The 18351-nt window shown below is 43.8% G+C and overlaps 1 long non-coding RNA gene across 1 annotated transcript in view; it reads left to right on the top strand.

Annotated features, from left to right (window-relative positions):
* The window catches only part of LOC102380551, a 39275-nt gene that overhangs the window by 503 nt on the left and 20421 nt on the right, over positions 1-18351 (top strand). The window lies entirely within an intron of this gene.

Genomic DNA, 18351 nt, shown 5'->3' with positions numbered 1-18351 from the left:
TATCCTCTAGTTTTGCCAGTCATTTGTTGACTTTACATCATGTAATATCCCTGTAACTAAATACATAGGAAACAAGTTACATCAGCTAATTGATTGACACCAATAGCAAACGTGCTATCAGCTTGATCTTGAGCAATTCCAATATCTCCAGGCTATTGCAAATTTAGGGTATTCAAGACTGATGAATTAAAAATGTTTAAAATGAATGAAAAGAGGGATGCTACTAGGGACAGTCAGACTGTGGAAAGATAACAGGCAATTTGAGATAGGCCTTTATTTAGCAACATAACCCTCCTAGCAGTAAATCAGCATGATATACAATTATGGTACTGCCACAAGGCTAAGGTAAGTGATAGTATGTAGTTTTGCTGCCTTAGAGGCAGATCAAAGACCAGATATTGGCTCAGATTAGCAGTCTGATCCTTGATTCCTCTTCCTTTCTATGGGGAACCTAATATACACCTGCTCTGTATCTGATGCAGACTACATCTCCTTTAAGTATATATTCATTCTACCTACGCTTTTTTGTAGCTTTCATCTCAGTAGTATTTGAGTGCTTCACTAACATTAATGATATATAGAAATCATAGAAAATTAGGATTGGAAGGGTCATCTAGTCCAACTCCCTGCTCAAAGCAGGACCATTCCCACCTATATCATCCCACCCTAGGCTTTGTCAAGCCAGATTTTAAAAACCTCTGGAGATGGAGATTCCACAATCTCTTTGGGTAACCTGTTCCAGCACTTTACTACTCTCCTAGTACTGAGTTTTGCCTTATATCTAACCTAATAGTCCCTTGCTGCAACTTGAGACCGTTGCTCCTCTTTCTGTCATCTGCCACCACTGACAACTGTCTAGCTCCACCCACTCTGTAAACACCCTTCAGGTGTAATTTTTACATGTTCACAACTCTCCTCTGAGATGAGGGGGAATTAGTACTTAGATTTTACAGATGGATAATGGAACACAAAGAATAATGTATTCATAATTTAGAATACCAATTTTAAGATGTCCAGGACCTGATTTTTCAGGCTTCTTAGCATTATATAGTACTTCATAGATTCAAAGCACAGCTCCACTAGTTTCAGTTGCAACTGTGCATTCTCAGCGCTCTGCAAACAGACTCCAGGGTCTCAGGCCTGGGAACTAGAAATGAGGAATACACAATTAGTGGCCATCCTGCTTCTGCACTAAATGAAGGGGGGCTCTTCAGACAACAGTCTTGTACTATGTAACCCTGATTCAGCACCAAAGCAGTTCTAGTCCATTCTGAAAACTGAATGAGACAGTGCATGGCCATGTATTTAAAGATTATCATGTTGCTAACCCAAAAAAGGGCCAAGCTAAAATGTCTCAAACAATCTTAATTCTGGCATTTCCTAACTTTTAAGTGTTTGACATTGCAACCCCAGCAATGTCCTTTTAACATAGATTATTATATACACCTGCATGCATGGGGACACCCCCCCCCCAGTTTGTGCATAAGATAGATGCTGTACTGTAATCAAGTTTAACTTTGTTGGAATGGCAAATGGGTAGAAATATAATTCAATTGTATTGTCAGCTGTTACAAAGAGTTCAGAGTTTTCATTCAGTCTATCCTCTGTTTGATAAACACGAAAGCATTGCCTCTTTAGGCTAAAATTCCGGAGATGCTTATAAAAGTTGAGGAGGCTGAGAGGGAAAGGGAAGTTTGGTCTTTCCATTATAATCTACTAGTGAACAGTTGTAAAACAATCATCAAACACTTAAGTAATCTAAATCACGTAATTTCAGGAATGCTTCTAAAGAAAGGTTATGGCCAGAGAGAATAACCAGTGTGGGCGTGTCCAGGTGAACAGGCACATGCACTTTGCCGTGCCTCAAATGCATGTGGTGCATGTCAAAAGGTTCTCTGCACTGCAATGTGGAAACAAAATTAGATATAGGGAAATCCTAGTATCTAAAAAAAAAAAAAAATATTTAAAAACACTGGGGGTGACACACATGGCAGCAGCAGGCACCACCCAAAACTGGAGCCTGGCTGTCCAGAGCTATGCTCTAGCTGCTGGCACTTGGATTGCTGCCATTGGAGCCCTGGGAGGCCCTCAGGACCCAGGTAAGTCTGCTGGGGTCAGTTCAGGTGCTGCCCCCAGCTTCTCCTGCCCCACTTGCGGCAATTTGCTGCGTGCCTGAGCATTCCCCAGGGACAAATAGCAGCAGCACATAGTTATCCTGCTGTTATTTGTCCCCAGGGAAACGAACATGCATACTCATCTGGACACACCCTATGCGTCTGCCTAGTACTGAGTAGATATAGAACACTAAATTAAACACTGATTAATCTCTCTCATGGAGGATCTTTTTATCTTGTTGTATCACTTCTTTACTTATGTTTTCATAAACAAGATCTCTTATTTAGGCTAATTTTTTATTTTCATTTGTATAAACAAAACTGTCTGGGATAGATGGGCTAAAGCTTAAAGCAAGCAAGAGACAGCTTCTTTCTGAGTATAGTTCTGTGTAAGGATTGTGAGTCTTGATCCAATTGAAGTGAAACCTTATATTTTCCTTGCCTTCCCTGCATAGTAAATCATAGGGAAGATTTGTTTTCTTATTTCTCTCCCTGGGAAAAAAAACAAATAGGGAAAATGAAAATGTCAAAAGTTTTATTTTTGGTTGATTAGCCAACTATAGTCACCTTCTAACAAGTTTCTTTTACTTTATATGCACTGAATGAAAATGAAAGGACTTTACACTGTTAACTGATTCACCCAGGATAGAGATGCCTATTTAAAAGTTCCTCATCAGTAATGTAACATTGGACTGGCAAGCGGGGAACAATCCTATGGTGCTGCCTAAGAAGGGGTCATTTGAATGGAACAAGGCAATGTTTCACCCTCCTGCCCTCATCAGAGGTTCACTACTGCAGGGAAAGATATTATCTTTTTTTGTCACTGAAAACCAATGGGTTTTTTGACCTCAATACATGTCATCGGCAAAAAAAAGAGAAGACATCTCCCCTAGCAGCTCTGGCCCTTGCACTGTGGCTGCTGCTCTGCCTTCCCCACTGCTGGATTGTGAACTGGAACCACAGTAGGGAAGGTACAGGGCATGTTTGGGGGGGCAGCAGTACTGCCCAGGTTGCAGTACCTCCCAGTTACACCTTTCGTCTTCATTGCCATAAATGCATAGGGTCAGAACCTGCACATCATAAATCACATTAGCAGTTCCTTTGGTTTCAGTGACTGGCAGGATTTGTCCCTTCAGTAAAAGAACCAACCTCTGCAAAAAAAAATAATGGACCTTTTTTAAAAGTGCTGCGGGTACATAATTTAGAGATTATTACCTTTTATTATTTATTCTCCAGCAGCTTTTCAAACCAATCTTATGTCTCATAACTGCTAAGGCAAACTTCAGCCTCATGCAGACTCTTGTCGCCACACATGCACAAGGATCTGAGCTAATGCAGCATTGGATCCTAATATTATGCACAATATAATTGGCAAGTAATAAGACAATGAGGGATGACAGCAGGGAACATCAATAAGATTATGTGGTTACACAGCAAGGGCTTGTGCTTGGCATAATAAAGTTAAGGGATATTTTTTGTTTGTTTTATTCAAAGCTGATGTCATATTTAGCTAACTAAATTCAGGTATCATGAGAGAGGTGGATCTTAAGGAAAAGCTTGAAGGAGTGCAGGAGAATGGCTTTGCAGTTCAGGAAGGGTGTGCCATGCAGAGACAGCTGTGGGAGAACAGGGGACTGAGGTATGTGTCTGTGCAGAGCAGAGAAGGCAGGGGTTGTTGGCTGCCATAACAGGGCTAAGTAAATAAAAAGTTGAAGATGGTACTGGAGTGGAGATGTGGCCTTGTCCTGCACCACTGAAATCTATGATAGCTTTGCTATTAACTTCAGTCAGAGCAGGATCAAGGCCTCAGTCCTGACCTTCTCAATTTACCTCTGGTTGAGAGAGAGAATTCCAGAGACTTTCAGGCATCATTTACATTTTCAGCAAATGGGCAATAACTAACCATACTCTGTGAAGTGTGAATTTTCATTCACATGTTCCATCTGGGAGCACACTTCAAAGAATGTTTTCAATTAGCATGGTTTTGAAGAGTCAGAGGCTGAGTTCATGAGCAAAGATTGTAACTTGCTTGTAAAATATTAGCATTTTAGTATGTTGCATACCACTGCCATGATGGCCTCCAGGGGAATATTGGAAATCCCTTCATCTCACGTGTAGCATGACAGTTGCCTTTTTTGGAAATATTTAAGAGTAGCGCATATTTGGTACTTCTGTTACTTTAGTAACCCTCATTCAGATGAGGGAGATAACACTTTCTATTTGTTTTTTATGGAAGGAAAAAATGAGGCAGGAAAATTCAGAACCATAAAAGGGGAGATGGGCAAAAATGCATGATAAAAAATAAATGCCCCAGATACACATTACACTTAACGACATGAATAACTGGGATTGTGCATCAGATCTTATTGCACCTTCTTTTTAATATCTGTCAGTGGCCAAAAATATTATGCCACTGCGAAGATGTTTCTTGTTTCTTATGACAAATTCTATCTTCAAAGACAGTAAAATTAAGTAAAGGGCTGGGTGGGAACAAAATGAGAGCAAGAAAAGGAAAACTTTGTTAGCATTGTCACCTCTTCTGTGCTTCTCCGAGGTGGTTCTGTTCTCCTTGCTATCTGAATGTAGGGATAGTTCATATGCTTTATTCAGAGTTTAGTCTGAAAGGAAGTCACATGTTTTTATTTGAGAACTGGTTTGTATGAGCTTGCAGACCAGCAACACTAATTTCCCCTCCCCACCTCCCAGTTCAACCCCATTGAGAACCCATGGACTTGCTTGGCATATGACAGGCTTGTGCTTATTTGCATTGATTCTCTTGGGTTTATGGTTTTGGAAGTAGGACTAAGTCTCACTACTGATGCAACATCAGACTTCTGAGTTCAGGTAAACAAATCCTCCCTTGTAAAAGTGGTTTATGGTTATTACATGAGGCAAAATATAAATGCATAAGGCAACTGAAATCTTATTACTTACAGAAAGACTGAGTGGGCTATTTGCCTTAGATTCACAAAAACTTGGGCTTACTTGTGATGCAGCAAGGAAATGTATATTATTGGTGTGACTGTCACATAGTACAAAACCTTATTTTATGCTGTCATCAGTTTTACACCATTTCATTTGCTTCTTTGGAGTTACTCTCATTCCCTACTACTGAGACAAAAACCAGGCCCTTAGCTTAGGTCAGTGGTGCTATGTGCCATGTGTGGCCCAGAGCTGGTCCAAGGGCCAGATGGAGCCCCACATGCCAGGAACAGTCCCTAGACCTCTGTATTTTCTCTCTCCCTGCCTTGTAGACTGGGACTGGGACCCAGGGAGCCTGTTGCTGCCCTGTTCCACCAGGATTGGACCTCAGGGCCCCCTCCTGCCTCCATGAACCAAGATTAGGTTCCAGGGCCCAAGTATTACCCCATCCCTGTGTACCAGGACTGGGCCCCAGTGCTGCCCGTCCCGCCTCTACACACTGGGATTGGGCCCCACCCCCTCTTGGCCCCCCGCATCAGGATTGGTCCCTGGAGCCCAGCACCATCCCTGCCCAACCCTGTATGCTGGGATCAGTCTCCTAATTTAGTGCACAGGGCCCAGAAGGTTGGCCACCACTACTTTAGATATAGGTGAACTGTGAATAAGTGACATTTCAATATAGTAAAAAGAAGCCACTAAAACAATCAGTTTCAACATTTTGAGAAAGCTTGTCTGAATTCTGCCTCTCTTGACCCTCTAGTAACCTGCTCATGTGAGATAAATGCAATCAAGTAGTGACAGAGGAGAGGCTCATACAGTGGGACTTTCACCATGTGATCCAGTCCTATGACCTAATTCAACAAACACAATTCAAACTCAAAATACACACTAGAAACTGGAGCCTGATATATAATTCACAGGTAGTAACAGAGTTTGTTAAAAGCTTCTGCAAGAGAGTTCAAGCACAGCAAAGAAATCAAATCATAAATATCACTAGAAATACAAGGGTCAATTTGAGTATTCTTGAAGATCACACCAAGCAGTTATCCAAACTAATAGGAAAGAATTATTTTCAGAGGCTGAAGACACAGCATTATTTTTGCAAATCAAGTTCCTTGATGGTTTCTCACACTGAACACCTGCAAATTGAGACTCTTCCTTATTATATCAGGAGAGAATACAATTGTCGGGGCCGAGGGGCTGTGGCCAGCAGCCCAGGCACGTGGGCCGGGGAAGTCGGCATGGCGGACTAGAATTAGGCATAGACGCGTGGAGGTTGATTAAAGATTATTTTACTTACACCGTAGATGGTCGCGGTGCAGGCAGGAAAACTTGCTTGAGTTGCAGTTACAGATAAACACATGTGGAGTTTGCTAGGCTCCACCGAAGACACATGAGCGGAGTTTGCTAGGCTCCGTAAAACGAACTGGGCAGAGCTCTGGATACCAAAATGAGAGTCCGAAAGGTGACTCTCGATGAGCGCGCAGGGTAGGGGTACGTCGAGGGATCGGTCGGTGACAGGGAGAGATTCTTGATGGCTGATCAAACCATCATTCGGTCCGAGATATACGTAGAAATCCACGAGATAATCGTGGACTCCTTGACAGAATTCTCTCGGATTTCTCCCGGAATTCTCGGAATCGGGGTTCTCAGGATCCTCCTGAGATTCTCGGAGATCTCCGACTTGGGCGGAAACTTCTCAAGCCTCTTATGCGGCTAGCAAGCCAATTGCTAGCCGCAACGTGGGAATAATTTAGAAACAGCCAATAATGGGGAACAAATTTGCATGCGAGCGGCGGGAACTCCTTTGCACCGGGATTTTTCTCTCTGCAGCTGAGAATTGCACCGTGCAAAGAAAGCTCCATGTGGCGGGAAATAATTCTGCAGTGCTGAAGTGCACACACAATCATTGGGTAATGACAACAATATGTATTGTATCCCATGCCACACATGCATAGCAAGAGGCATGATTATGAGATCACACATTAAATTCCATTGCGCTTTATTGCTGGTGCAGGGGGAGCCCAGGAACCCTCTGCACCAGCAAGAAGAATGCTCCTGTGACTGAGCACCATGCAGTGCATGCACCCCCAGTAGTTGTGATCTCCTGTCCTCCAGCATATGTGAAACCCCAGGGGTTAGGAGATCACAGCTGGCACCATCTCCCAGCCTCAAGGGTGTGCGAAACCCCCAGGCCTGGGAAAACCTGGCAGCTGCATTTTTCCAGCCACGGGGGGGTTTCATGTAGCCCTGAGGCTGGGAAATTGTGGCAGTTGTGATCTCCTAGCTCTGGCAGCTCCAGGCACCACACAGGGCTGCAAGATTACAACCATGGGCCTGGCTCCAGGGGTGCAGGCAGAAGTGACAATTTTTGCCCAGTCTGGCCACAGAAAATGGTCTATAGCCATGACCAAACACACATGCACAGCTTTAGACTGCTTCAAAAATGGCCAATCAGGTGAAAATCTGAACCTTCATTGCATAAGGGTTCAGAAGAAGACATTTCAAAACATATCATCTTCTGTAACTTGTGTCTTCCTGCCAGGCAGCGTGCTGCTGGGACCCAGCATCTGCAGCTGGTGGATTCTGGGTGCCAGGACCCAGAGTCAGCAGTTGCTGAGGCTGAGAATGTAGACAGTTGTAGGTCTCCCAGCCCCAGCTGGGCATGGTGCACCTCTGTGGTTAGGAGACTCTGCTGCATGTGCAATTTAAAACTCGGTAGCAACGAGCTCTAAAGTTAGTACACCTTTTCCAGGTCTAATTTTATAGCTGGTTGGAGTTTTTTTATGGCATGATAGGTACTTTGCAAGTGTAGCTGCTCTCAAGGTAACTGCACAATTAACCATGTAATTGCACACACCTGTAATGTGTAGAGGGGGCCTTATTATCCTTCATATGTTAAACATGTTCTGTTTGCTTCCTGTAGTTTACATTTCCATCCTTTTTTTATTAAATCAATTTTCTGTTGAGTTTGAGTACACTAAAATACATTTAACCAATTTCTCTAGCTCAGTCACTATCTTCCCTTTTATATTGTAATTTAATACCTATATAAACATATGCTACTTATAAATATATCCATAAATATGAGTGTACATATAAACTAAATATATATGAATAAACATATAATATATGAGTATATATCATATGTTTATATACAAAACCAGAAAGAATGCTGCATTGGGAAGAAGATCTGAAAGGTCCTTTCTCTCTTGGATGTAAGTGATTTGATGAATGCACGTTATCCCAGAATACGACCATACAGTTATACTTTGTATCCCATACTTCGAAAAGAAAAAGGCTCTGTCTTAACACTTTTATCCATGTCAGTAAGGAGATTTTGCATAAGGCTTGTAAGATGACACCCTATGGTAATAAAGTTTGGGTGGTTTCTACAATTCTTATGCACTGTTCAGTCCATCTGAAGGCTTCATTTATGAGGAAAAAGTTCAGTACTGTGTTGAACTAATGAAGTTCCTTCAACAGAACTTTTTTTTTTCCTACGGAAGCTTATGGCTAAATTTGTTCCCGTTACTGTGGTTTCTTTGTTTGTGTGTTTGTTTTAATAGCATCTTTCAAGTAAAACATGGGTGAACACTTTAAAAACCAATACTGTCTCTCTACATAAACACAGTTAAACATTCAGATTATACATAAAGTTGTAGTTTGTAATATATTCTACAGAAAGTAATTTGTTTGAGGAACCCAGCCACATCAATGTAATGAAGAATGTGAGGATTTTTTTTTTACCTAAGTAATGGAACTGAAGTTTATGCTAAATGTGATTGGGATGGATGTCTGTATTTTCTGTAAGAGTAGCACAACATTCCTGGACATGTATGAGCTGGGACATTTCCATGATATTTACAGGAATGGGGTGGGGTTAATTTGTTAATGCATCTTGCCTCAGAGTCTTGCACACACTGTAGTGAAATAATAATCCTCTCTTCAGTCTGATGCCAAGAAACATGATGGTGAATTATTTAGTCAGCTTTAGGAGGCAGGGTTATGGGTACATCCTTTTTTGTGGTATATTAGGGAACAGCGTTAGGGATTAGGTCCTTTATGGCTGCATCACTGTGAAGCAGACTTATAGTTGCTTCAATGTGAGAGTTGTTCTGGGATAAGAGGGCACTGGGTTGGGAAGCTGCTGGATCACCTACTTTCTGGTGATCCTAGGCTGTGGGACAGTCTCCAAAGGACCATGTGACTGGGCCCCATATTTGCCAAAAACAATTTACAAAATCTGATGTAAACTACAACTTTATATGTATGGAGATGCTGGATTTGCTCCAGCAGGGTTCAGTTAACATACTGTCTGAAAGACACTATGCAAAAACAAATGGAAAATACAGTAATTGTGAAATTGTGAATCAGGAAATTCCCTGAACTACACATAGCATGAAGCACAAGTTCTTGGAAACTGGATCCACACCAGTATTTAGATAATCTCAGAGTCTGGTGCATGTTGTGAGATGAAAGAAGCTCAGTAAGGGGGTTTGTAGGCACCCACACAACTGTTTCCTAGAACCCTACATATGGCTGCCAGAGGGCTACAGCAGAATGCCATAGATTACTGCACATGAGCTTTTAGGGAGGAAATCCCCAATGCACAGCACATTAAGTCACTGCTCAGCATGAGAGGTTTTGGCCCAATAGGAATGAATCCCTAAATATTTTTATGGTAGGTAATGACATCAGCAAATGAGTTTTTCAGATAGGAGAGTAATTATAGAAGCACTCTACATTCTTTCACAGCATAGGCAAACATATGGTATTAGGAGTATAAAGAAGTATTATTGAATTTCTTGAGGTAAGAGAAGGTTTCTTTATCTAGAAAAGGAAGTTATAATACATTGTTTATTCTTTTCAATTCCTAGCAGTGTTATAGGTATTTCATCAGGAAATGAACAAGCATTGTTGTCATATTTCAATAGCTTTATTGACACATTTTATGGGACTTTGTCTGTAGGTCATTAAAGAATTGTTGTTAATATGAGGCTTTGTAGCAAAGTCTTCTGTAATTTCCTTAAATCCACACAGATCTACTGGCTGCCTTAATTGTACTGAAATTTTGCAGTGCTTGTGTGAAATGCCAGTCCCATTTGAACAGCTGGTTCATACAACAGTCAAGTGTTTGTTTGTTTTCTTTTTTTTCAAGTGATAATGGTGGGCAAAACCCTTAGCATGAGATTCTGCAGAGTTTCTTGAGAAGAAAGAACTGAAAATAAGATTTTCTTTTGTTCCTTTAGACACTGTGCTTTATAGCCTTGGTTGGTAAACTGTTACCTTTGAGAAACGTTTAAAATCCAGCAGTCAGCACAATGCTGTGAATTTCCAAGTCTTACCCCAGACTGTATAGATATTGTAGTGAAGTCCTACATGCTAGCATTGTGTGCTGATCTTGTGTATCAGGAGCTGCAGAGGAAATGTGAGGATGTCCCTTTTTTACCACCGTTCCAAACCAACTTTTCCTATATATGTAGTTTCTTTAACAGCTTTTCATGAAAGTGAAGCACTTCTCTAGAACAGAGTTGTCTAAATTCTGGATTGTGAAGGGCCAAATGCACGTGGGCCACAGATCACCAGATCTTATGCTGCAAGGGCTGTAGACTCCCAGGCTAGGGACAGATGTTCAAAAACCCTGAGCCTGAATTGATTCAATCACTGCAGGCTAGTCTAACCTGGGAAGGATGAATTGGTTTGTAACTGGTCAGACATCCCCTCTGGACTGAGGAAATGATGGCACATGCCTGCAGTCGCTCAGGCTAGAAGCCGGGGGCACTAGAGCAGCCCTCCCCCCCACAATGTTGAGCTGGGGGTGTGTGGATAGGCCCTGGCAGGACACTCTGATTAGGGAGGGGTGCCCTCCCTTGCTGTTGATAACAGAGCATTTAGTTACACAGCAGGGAGTTACACAGGGAGTTGTTAGCATTTATCAGCCCATCAAACAAAGTAAAACCCCTCTCATTAGTTCAATCTCTTCTTAAACAACTTTTTCCAAGGAAGAAATGGAGGGACATTACCAGCTTCCTGTTGATTAGCTCCAAAAAGCCCTAAGCCAACACTCTTCTGTCTGCCTTTGTCCTGTCCCCCACAGCAGGGACCGGTGACAGCATGTATACCAGCTAGCTAATGCTGAGAGACGTCTGTGTAAGGCAGATCGTGGAGGGGGGGTGAGCAGGAGGAAGCCAGGCAGATGCCACTATACCTGCAGTCTCTGCTGGACCTCCACCCAGGGAGTGGAGAGGCGGGGCCAGCCCTGCTGGGATGCTGGGAGACTCTGCTTTAACTTAAACCAGGAAGGGGTCTGGGACATTGCATAAACCGGTTGGACTCAAATGAGTTAAGTCTACATTCAGCCAGGTTTATCTGGTTACTACATTCAACTGGGGGTATCTCAAACTGGTTTCAGCCATTTTCAAACTGGTTTATGTGCACTGAACATCTGTTCTGTTACAGGTTTAAACCAGTTTCTGATGACTTAAACCGGTTTACGTGCAATGTCTGTCCCTAGGCCCAGAAGACGCCCCCTCCCCTCCCTCCCCCCACGCAATGTGAGAGTGGCCTTGCTCCCCCCTGCCAGGGGACAATTTGACCTGTACACAGCTGCTCTCTTGTGGCATGGGGAGCCCAGATTTTCCCCCTGCTGCATGTGCAGGATGGTTCATGATGCCATGGCAAGTGGGGACAATTTCAGATAACCAATCCAAAGGGAAACGTTGGTCAAAGTGTAAAAGGAGTGAATTTCATACAGAAAGTTTGAAGGCAAAGTCATCTGTAAGAATGGGAAGATTTTCCTCATTTCCCTTTACTTTCAGTAGGATCAGGCCACAGACTGTCCCTGTGCTCCTCATCCAGCCTTCAAGGCCAGATCAGTTTGACAACCCTGAGTTAATGCAAAAGATGGATGGGTCTTTCTCCTCTTTACTGTTTTTTTGTGACATCGTAAGGGTAAGAAGATGGTGTGCTGAAAAAGTAGATTCATTAATGGGTTTTCAGAGACTTGAACAGCTTGGAATAGAATTGCATTTACATGCCTAAGTCTACTTAGACATCTAAAAGGTGGAACAGAATCTAACCCAAAGGGTGCATCTACACAAGATGCTTAATGCACAGTAGCCTAATAACTAGGGATCCAGGTTTTCTGTTTCTCATGGACAAAAACAGAGCAAAACATGGATATCCCCCTTACTGGAGTGGGACCATGCAGGAAAGCTGCTTGCCACTCTGAGCTCCATGCTGCCCTGGCAATGCATCCCCTGCATACACAGCAGCAGCGGGGGCAGTGGTGTGGGACTGTGCTCCTCACTGCTGCCACTCATGCAGGGAGCGCATCACCAGGGCAGTGAGGAGCTTGCAGTGGCAAGCAGCTTTCCTGTGCAGCCCCACTCTGCCTTGCTGTACCGCGTCACACCTGCTGAGTTATGAAGGCCCCGAGGGAGGGCAGCAGGGTGGGAACCCAAGCCTGCAGTGGGTATCATGTAGCACATACCTGCTCCTGCCCCACACACAGATCTGGGGGACATGGATCCCTCCTGCCCCCCCTCCCCCGGGTGCGCGCAGCACTGGGGAGCCAGCCACCCCACCCAAGCCCACAGCAGGCAGGAAGCAGGCAGCAGGGGAGCAGAGCTGGGCTCCACTCTGCTTCAGCAGCCATCACCTCCTGCTGGGGGCAGGGGGCTGTGGACTTGAATCCCTGGACCTGTAGCCCTGGCAGCTGGGAGCCCCCTCTGGCAGGGCTGGGATGGCAGAGGCTGTGAGTGTTGGGTGAGTGGCATCAGCAGGGCGTAGCGGGGGAGTGAGGGGCACCAGCAGGGCTGGGGGGGAGGAGCTGTGGGGGGCCTTTCATTTTAGTCATGGATTTAGGGTTTTTGATCGGAGAATTTGTGATTTTTTTTTTTTACTTTATTTTATTTTATTTTAATTTTTCTTTTGTTGTTGTTGTATCGGGGAAAACCAGGATCCCTGCTAATAACACTGTGCAGTATCATGCCAGGCAAAAACCATGCTAATTCGCTACTGCACAGTAGTATTAGTCTGCTGCGCAGTAAGTGTCACTAAAAAACCCTTGTGCCAGTTCTACTGTGCAGTAACTATAGTTACTTTGCATTTAGTTAGTACTTCATTAAGCAAGTACTAAACTAAATGCACAGTAACTACTGTTCATTAATGTGTAGACACGCCCAAAGTGTATAACACACACATAAGTTATCCGTTGACTAGCTTAGGTCAGTGGTGTTCAGTCTACAGCCTGTGGGCCTGATCCATCTCCCAAATTGACCAGGTCATAGTTTCATAGTTGGTAGGGTCGGAAGGGACCTGAGATCATTTAGTCCGACCCCCTGCCGTGGGGGTCCACCCCAAATAGTACAGGGCATCAGCAGCAAACAGCACATCCTCTTCCCTGCGCTGCACCATACTTCTGATCCACTCCACATTCGTTTCTGCTCTCTCCCTCTCCCCTAGGCAGGCACTGCCTATCAGAGGTAAGCTCTCTTCCTTTCTTTCTGTCGTGCCATTTAACACTACATTCCTTTCCCCTCTTTCTACCCTCCTTTCCCCTGTTGGAGGGGAATGGCATCCCATAGTACAGCTGGATCACAAGTACAGTATTTGCACCACTGCTCTGAAAGGTTAAGCAGTACTGATTTGGGTGTTTCCCTGATCAACCTGGTAGCTTCAGTAGGACGTACTCTCAGGAATTCTAACTCTTCCCCAGGTGTTGTTTAGAGAGCCTGTATGTTCAGCTCAGGGCTCTGGATATCACTAGGCATCCACAAGTTAGACACTGATGTGCTCAGCCTTGCAACATCTAAGTTATTTTTATGGTCCAGCTCTTGAACTTTAAAATAGTTCCTTTGACCTGTTTTGTTATCTGGACTTTTTCCTACTGAAACTTGCAGAAACACAACTCCTGCTTTTTGCAGTTTACTGAACAAGCTAAAAAATGTGGAACCATTCCCAGCATGATTATTAGGCTACTAGAATATTACTTTCACTTATGTCACTGATTTCCAAATTCCTTTCCAAATAATAGGGCTTAATTATTTAACATAAATCCTCAGAAAGAAAAATTATGAATTTCAGTATCTTTTAATGATCATCCTGTGGCTTTTAGGGAAAGTACCGTAAGCAGAAAGGAAGGAACAAAATGCCATTTCCAAGGAGAAGTTAGTTACAGGATGTTACAGTCTGTACAGATATAGCTGTTGTGGACTGGCCTGCTCAAAATCAGTATGCACTCTTTTTTTTTTTAAATCTAAAATCTAAATCCTAGGACGAAGCATACTGAACCCAGTGAATAGATCCTTAATCCTAATGTGGCAAATACTTTGATTGTTGTCTTCCTAACAGCTTGATTTTATTTATTTATTTGTTTATAGAACAGAAGTGCAATTATTCATAAGGATGACATAAGCCACCTCATGTTTTACCTCAGGTTTTTAGAGCAGATTACACATTTGACAGTTCCCCTGCCTCAAAATTATGCCAGCATGAATAATAAAGAGTGTTTCACTGAGGGTAATCCTTTCTAGCAACAAGAACAATTCTGTACTTTTCCACCTGTTCTGATCCATTTACAACCATCATCTCCTGCATCTGGCTATAGTCACAGTCTCAATCTACCTAAACATTGTGGCCGAGTACAGACAGTCAGAAAGCCCAAGGCTGAATTGATTCAGTCTTTGCAGGTTAGTCTAAACTGCATAGATTAAACTGAGAAACAACTGGACACATGTATACTTTGATTCAGGTAATGCAGCCACATGTCTGCAGTAGCTCAGACCAGAAGCTGGGGAGGTGCTAGAGCTTGACTCTCTGACACACAGCCACCACGGCTGTGTATTCGCTTCCTCTTCCAGCTGCCCCGAGGTCTCTGGGATTTGCAGTCCAGAATCACAGTAGCAAGACTGCAGGGTTGCTTACCACTTCCTTTTCCTGCTTCCAGGTGCAGACAGGGGCTGCTTCCAGGTGCCTCTGGGATTTGTAGTCCACAGTTGCAGCCAGCTGTAAGTTTCAGTGGGGGAAGGGGTGTTTAACTCCCCTCTCTGGCCCCAGACTCCAGCCAGGGTTTGCCAGGGGTGGGGAGTGGGGGGGTGGTCTCTGCCTCCTCCCTCCTTCCCCAGAACCCTTCTCTGCTGGAGCAGACTGCCCAGGCCTGCCCAGGGCTGGAAAGCATGCTGGGGGACTGAGATTTAACTTGACCCAGGAAGCGGTCTGGGACAGAAATTTCATAAGCTGGTTTGACCCAAATCAGTTAAGTCTGATACTACTTTCAGCCAGGTTTATCTGAAACCAGTTTCAGCCATTTTGAAATTGGCTTATGTGCACTGAGTTTCTGTTCTGTTACAGGTTTAAACCAGTTTCTAATGACTTAAACTGGTGTATGTGTAACTTCTGTCCCTACCCTATATGTCATACAGGGAACAAGCCAATCTAAGGTTTAATATTTAATAGCAGAAATCTATGATGGGATACAGTGTGGACTGGTTGAAATAGGGATCATAAGCTCATGGTTAGTCCAATGCCCAGTCTGCAAGAATAGGAAAGACTGAGTAAAATTTACTACTATATTCTTGTATTAAATCGCTGGCTTAAACACGAACAATTACAGTTTACTTACACAGTTCCAAATTCTATCCCAGTTTTTAGTCAGTCTTCATTCAACCAAACTCTTTTTGAAGCTCAAAGGAACTACAAAGGTATTTTATATGTGGTAAATACAATATGGTGACATTTTAAGTTGTCTTAGACATACATTTGGTGGACTGGAACAGAGTTGGGAGGAAGGCAAACTTGAACAAACTTTTTGCTTAACAAACTTTTTGGCATAATTTAAGATTAAATAACACCAGTTCAGTGACTCCAAAGACTGCTGCGCTGGCTGAGGGAATCCAGTGATGTTCAGGTCATGGAGTTTATTTAAGTGTAAAGTATCATGTACTTCAGTGATGCCACATAAATAATTACAACATACTGATGGTTCCTAGATTTGACAAATGTGGATATAAATCCTTAAACTATCTCCTTGCTTCATTTTGCAGAGATGCCTGGTGTTACTTCCTGGACAGATTTTATTTCACAAAAATAATGGAAAATTAATTTGTTTCCATAACACACCCATACAAAATTATTCCATTTTTGTAAGTTGGCTCACTGGGTTTTGGAGAGATGGTAAATCACCAGGGAAAAATTATCTACTTTAGCAAGCATCCAATTGTGTGTGTGTGTGTGTATACATTGTTCTGCAGAGAAATATATAATCACACACACAGTTTAGATTGGAAAGCAGCTGTTGGCATACCTGGCCCCCCAAAATAACCTGGCACACTTATTTACATCTTCTGATTTGTAAGGAAGAAAAGGCAGCAGCATGGGTGAGCTGTAAATATTAACTACTGTGAAAATGGAATTCCGTTTTTATTTTTCATAAGCAGCTAGAAAGCATCAAATTACATGTAAATTTAATCTCCATAGAGTACTCTGGCAAAAGGTTTTGGTTGAAGTGGCAAGGTCTTGAGCACTTAAAATTGCCTGTGAGGATTTCATTTCATTTGCATTCTTTTATTCATGGTTAATGAGTACTCAATCTTATTTTAAAGTATAATGATAAATATGCTAATACACTTTTTGTTCTATCCACAAGTAATTGAACATCCTATTGCTGTGCACTGGGCTGGCACAATGTGAATATCTAACGTGGAGGTTCAGGCACCCTTCTATTTAAACAACACAGCGTGGACACAGTCTATTAGAAATGAAACCAGGTCTTGCACCCATCAGATTATTCATCTTCTTGCTTGCTTTATACTGGGTTTCTATTTCTGCTTCACAGAAGAAGAGGAAATGGCCTCCTTTGAATGAACCACTGTCAAGGCATTCTTTTATTGATACAGTGCTGCTAAAGTAACTCTAAGCCCCTACTACAGGTTCCAGGTAGTCCCAGAGGGCGTGTCCACATATGCAAGCATGTGCACTTGCGGCAGCTCAAATAGAAGCGGTGCAAATTTGAGCTGGGGCTTTTTGCCTCAGCGCACATGCCCAGACATGCACTTTGGTGCGGGGCCAATTGTGCCACTTAGGGCAAAATAACCATGCGTGGCTTCCTTTGGATCTGCAACCAGGGGGAGCTAGAGCCCAGGGCCACCACCTGTGCTGTCCCCAGCGGTATACAAAGCTGCCCTGTCATGGCCCCATCAGTACAAAAAGCTGCCCTGTCAAGTAGCTCAGGGCTACTCACTGTCAGGAGGTTCTGGGGCCCAGCCAACTGGTACCTGGGGACACTACCCCTTGTGCCAGCTGAACTGGTGAAGCAGCCCTGAGAGTTCCCTGCGCCCTTTACCCACTGCAGCAGTCTGGCAGTGGGGGCTGCTGCCTGGCTGTGACCTACTATGCTTCTGCCAAACCTGAATGGGAACTGCATAAGCAGTAGAGGCATTTGCCCCTCTAGGCCAGCTACCAATGGGCTATGGCTACAAAGTTGGCCTTTGTGCAGCACTACTGTCATGTGTGCCCCCTGCCCAGCCACCTGGGAAGCTGTCACCCGGAAGATGTTCCAGGTGTGGTGGCCTGCTTTGAACTGTCAAAGCATGTCCTCCTGGCCCCACCTGGCCAGGAGGTCAGCCACCTCCAGCTGGGTCCAAGGTGCCAGCTCTGAGCAGGCAGGGTCCTGCCACTGGCCTCCCTAGCATGAATCCTGGTGTTCCCTATTGGAAAACTGAAAAATCCCTGATAAAAAAACATCCCGAAGTCACTTCAGGTGTGGTGGCCTGCTTTGAACTGTCAAAGCATGTCCTCCTGGCCCCACCTGGCCAGGAGGTCAGCCACCTCCAGCTGGGTCCAAGGTGCCAGCTCTGAGCAGGCAGGGTCCTGCCACTGGCCTCCCTAGCATGAATCCTGGTGTTCCCTATTGGAAAACTGAAAAATCCCTGATAAAAAAACATCCCGAAGTCACTTAGTAAAATACCCCCAAATCCATGTTCCTCCACAATTAAAACAAAAGACCACTATAAAGAGAGAGAGTGAGTGAGAGACAGAGACAACGATCAGTTGGGCAATGTTTTATTGATATATCTACAGCGTTAAAGCAATTTGGAAGCCTACCAGTGTCTCTATCATCATAATAAAGTGAATTCTAAATACTTACACGTTTTGCTGCCCCCACCACAGGGGCCAGAGCCCCCACCACAGGGGCTACCACCCCACCTTGCAGGGCCCGCATGCTCCACCCCTGCTTGCTCCCCTAGCCCCCCAGATTGCTGCCCTGCCTGGCCCCATCCCCCATCGGCTCATGCAGCTCCCCCTGATGGCT

This window comes from Alligator sinensis, unplaced genomic scaffold, assembly GCF_000455745.1.
Source record: "Alligator sinensis unplaced genomic scaffold, ASM45574v1 scaffold123_1, whole genome shotgun sequence".
In the NCBI taxonomy this organism is placed as follows: domain Eukaryota; kingdom Metazoa; phylum Chordata; order Crocodylia; family Alligatoridae; genus Alligator; species Alligator sinensis.
Note: the sequence above shows the minus strand (reverse complement) of the source record. Positions and strands in the feature narration are given on the sequence as shown.